Source organism: Gobio gobio (genome assembly GCF_949357685.1).
Source record: "Gobio gobio genome assembly, chromosome: 17".
In the NCBI taxonomy this organism is placed as follows: Eukaryota; Metazoa; Chordata; class Actinopteri; order Cypriniformes; family Gobionidae; genus Gobio; species Gobio gobio.
Genome location: NC_137110.1, coordinates 1,564,740 through 1,569,730, shown reverse-complemented (window position 1 = coordinate 1,569,730; position 4,991 = coordinate 1,564,740).

The following is a 4,991-nucleotide window of genomic DNA, read 5'->3' as shown; positions in this document are numbered from 1 at the left end:
ACGTCAAGAGAAACACGTCAGACCGCAGGAGAAACACGTCAGGAGAAACACGTCAGACTGCAGGAGAAACACGTCAAGAGAAACACGTCAGACCGCAGGAGAAACACGTCAGACCGCAGGAGAAACACGTCAGACCGCAGGAGAAACACGTCAAGAGAAACATGTCAGACCGCAGGAGAAACACGTCAAGAGAAACACGTCAGACCGCAGGAGAAACACGTCAAGAGAAACACGTCAGACCGCAGGAGAAACACGTCAGGAGAAACACGTCAGACTGCAGGAGAAACACGTCAAGAGAAACACGTCAGACCGCAGGAGAAACACGTCAGACCGCAGGAGAAACACGTCAGACCGCAGGAGAAACACGTCAAGAGAAACACGTCAGACCGCAGGAGAAACACGTCAAGAGAAACACGTCAGACCGCAGGAGAAACACGTCAGGAGAAACACGTCAGACCGCAGGAGAAACACGTCAAGAGAAACACGTCAGACCGCAGGAGAAACACGTCAGGAGAAACACGTCAGACTGCAGGAGAAACACGTCAAGAGAAACACGTCAGACCGCAGGAGAAACACGTCAGACCGCAGGAGAAACACGTCAGACCGCAGGAGAAACACGTCAAGAGAAACACGTCAGAACGCAGGAGAAACACGTCAAGAGAAACACGTCAGACTGCAGGAGAAACACGTCAGACCACAGGAGAAACACGTCAAGAGAAACACGTCAGACCGCAGGAGAAACACGTCAGACCGCAGGAGAAACACGTCAGACCGCAGGAGAAACACGTCAGGAGAAACACGTCAGACCGCAGGAGAAACACGTCAGGAGAAACACGTCAGACCGCAGGAGAAACACGTCAGACCGCAGGAGAAACACGTCAGGAGAAACACGTCAGACCGCAGGAGAAACACGTCAGGAGAAACACATCAGACCGCAGGAGAAACACGTCAGACCGCAGGAGAAACACGTCAGGAGAAACACGTCAGACCGCAGGAGAAACACGTCAGACCGCAGGAGAAACACGTCAGACCGCAGGAGAAACACGTCAGACCGCAGGAGAAACACGTCAGACCGCAGGAGAAACACGTCAAGAGAAACACGTCAGACCGCAGGAGAAACACGTCAGACCGCAGGAGAAACACGTCAAGAGAAACACGTCAGACCGCAGGAGAAACACGTCAAGAGAAACACGTCAGACCGCAGGAGAAACACGTCAGGAGAAACACGTCAGACCGCAGGAGAAACACGTCAAGAGAAACACATCAGACCGCAGGAGAAACACGTCAGGAGAAACACGTCAGACCGCAGGAGAAACACGTCAGACCGCAGGAGAAACACGTCAGACCGCAGGAGAAACACGTCAGGAGAAACACGTCAGACCGCAGGAGAAACACGTCAGGAGAAACACGTCAGACCGCAGGAGAAACACGTCAAGAGAAACACGTCAGACCGCAGGAGAAACACGTCAAGAGAAACACGTCAGACCGCAGGAGAAACACGTCAAGAGAAACACGTCAGACCGCAGGAGAAACACGTCAGACCGCACGTCAGACCGCAGGAGAAACACGTCAGGAGAAACACGTCAGACCGCAGGAGAAACACGTCAGACCGCAGGAGAAACACGTCAGGAGAAACACGTCAGACCGCAGGAGAAACACGTCAAGAGAAACACGTCAGACCGCAGGAGAAACACGTCAAGAGAAACACGTCAGACCGCAGGAGAAACACGTCAGACCGCACGTCAGACCGCAGGAGAAACACGTCAGGAGAAACACGTCAGACCGCAGGAGAAACACGTCAGACCGCAGGAGAAACACGTCAGGAGAAACACGTCAGACCGCAGGAGAAACACGTCAGGAGAAACACATCAGACCGCAGGAGAAACACGTCAGACCGCAGGAGAAACACGTCAGGAGAAACACGTCAGACCGCAGGAGAAACACGTCAGGAGAAACACGTCAGACCGCAGGAGAAACACGTCAGGAGAAACACATCAGACCGCAGGAGAAACACGTCAGGAGAAACACGTCAGACCGCAGGAGAAACACGTCAGGAGAAACACGTCAGGAGAAACACGTCAGACCGCAGGAGAAACACGTCAGGAGAAACACGTCAGACCGCAGGAGAAACACGTCAGGAGAAACACGTCAGGAGAAACACGTCAGACCGCAGGAGAAACACGTCAGACCGCAGGAGAAACACGTCAGGAGAAACACGTCAGACCGCAGGAGAAACACGTCAGGAGAAACACGTCAGACCGCAGGAGAAACACGTCAAGAGAAACACGTCAGACCGCAGGAGAAACACGTCAAGAGAAACACATCAGACCGCAGGAGAAACACGTCAAGAGAAACACATCAGACCGCAGGAGAAACACGTCAAGAGAAACACATCAGACCGCAGGAGAAACACGTCAAGAGAAACACATCAGACCGCAGGAGAAACACGTCAGACCGCAGGAGAAACACGTCAGACCGCAGGAGAAACACGTCAGACCGCAGGAGAAACACGTCAGGATAAACACGTCAGACCGCAGGAGAAACACGTCAGGAGAAACACGTCAGACCGCAGGAGAAACACGTCAAGAGAAACACGTCAGACCGCAGGAGAAACACGCCAAGAGAAACACATCAGACCGCAGGAGAAACACGTCAAGAGAAACACATCAGACCGCAGGAGAAACACGTCAAGAGAAACACGTCAGACCGCAGGAGAAACACGTCAGACCGCAGGAGAAACACGTCAAGAGAAACACGTCAGACCGCAGGAGAAACACGTCAAGAGAAACACATCAGACCGCAGGAGAAACACGTCAGACCGCAGGAGAAACACGTCAAGAGAAACACGTCAGACCGCAGGAGAAACACGTCAGGAGAAACACGTCAGACCGCAGGAGAAACACGTCAAGAGAAACACGTCAGACCGCAGGAGAAACACGTCAGACCACAGGAGAAACACGTCAGACCGCAGGAGAAACACGTCAGACCGCAGGAGAAACACGTCAGGAGAAACACGTCAGACCGCAGGAGAAACACGTTAGGAGAAACACGTCAGGAGAAACACGTCAGGAGAAACACGTCAGGAGAAACACGTCAGACCGCAGGAGAAACACGTCAGACCACAGGAGAAACACGTCAGGAGAAACACGTCAGACCACAGGAGAAACACGTCAGACCGCAGGAGAAACACGTCAGACCGCAGGAGAAACACGTCAGGATAAACACGTCAGACCGCAGGAGAAACACGTTAGGAGAAACACGTCAGACCGCAGGAGAAACACGTCAGGAGAAACACGTCAGGAGAAACACGTCAGGAGAAACACGTCAGGAGAAACACGTCAGACCGCAGGAGAAACACCTCAGATGTGTGTGTTTGAGTGTGTGTGTGAGTGTGTGTGTGTGTGTGTGTGTGTGTGTGTGTGTGTGTGTGTGTGTGTGTGTGTGTGTGTGTGTGTGTGAGTGTGTGTGTGTGTGTGTGTGTGTGTGAGTGAGAGAGTGTGTGTGAGTGTGTGTGTGTGTGTGAGTGTGTGAGTGTGTGAGTGTGTGAGTGTGTGTGTGTGTGTGTGTGTGTGTGTGTGTGTGTGTGTGTATGTGTTTGGGTGTGTGTGTGTGTGTGAGAGAGTGTGTGTGTGAGTGAGTATGCGTTTATGTGTGTGTGTGTGTGTGTGTGTGTGTGTGTGTGTGTGTGTGTGTGTGTGTGTGTGTGTGTGTGTGTGTGTGTGTGTGTGAGAGTGTACATTAATGAATGAATGAATTAATATTTTTATTTAAGTGTCATACACTCATGGTGCCCAGCCCTCATGGGCTTATCTGACACTTATCAGTCATTAGGAAAGATGTCCATCAAAATTGTATTATATACAAACAATAAAACAATATAATAAGCCACAACATCCTGACATAATCACAACTAAATCACCTCATCTCAGGGTACAAAGTCTTTTGTCTTAATGTCCATGCCTTCTCAACAAAGGTTGCCATACAAAAAATTTCATTTTCAAAAAAGCATAATTTCACCTTCAGGCAGCCAAAATAGATCCAGGTTTTTCTGTTGCATCATATTATACAAACCAATTCGTAAATTGCTATACAGTGGGCAATAAAACATAAAATGAAATTCATCCTCCACCAAACATAAATCAAATACAGAACCTGTCCTCCTCTGGGACTCGTCTAAAGCGCCCCACTTCCACCTCTAGGGGCAGCACACCGGCTCTAAGCTGAGTCTAAGTCTTCTTTTTAAATTATATTTAACACAAGGCTCAGTATGGAAATTTTCCTTAAACTGTACATAACTTCTTAATTTAGGCTTCCGTATTATCTCTAATTTCCACTGTTCTTTATACACTCACCTAAAGGATTATTAGGAACACACACTAATACTGTGTTTGACCCTTTGGCCTTCAGAACTGCCTTAATTCTACGTGGCATTGACTCAACAAGCTGCTGAAAGCATTCTTTAGAAATGTTGGCCCATATTGATAGGAGAGCATCTGCAGTTGATGGAGATTTGTGGGATGCACATCCAGGGCACGAAGCTCCCGTTCCACCACATCCCAAAGATGCTCTATTGGGTTGAGATCTGGTGACTGTGGGGGCCATTTTAGTCCAGTGAACTCATTGTCATGTTCAAGAAACCAGTTTGAAATGATTGGAGCTTTGTGACGGTGCATTATCCTGCTGGAAGTAGCCATCAGAGGATGGGGACATGGTGCTCATAAAGGGATGGACATGGGCAGAAACAATGCTCAGGTAGGCCGTGGCATTTAAACCATGCCCAATTGGCACTAAGGGGCCTAAAGTGTGCCAAGAAAACATCCCCCACACCATTACACCACCACCACCAGCCTGCACAGTGGGAACAAGGCATGATGGATCCATGTTCTCATTCTGTTTACGCCAAATTCTGACTCTACCATCTGAATGTCTCAACAGAAATCCAGACTCATCAGACCAGGCAACATTTTTCCAGTCTTCAACTGTCCAATTTT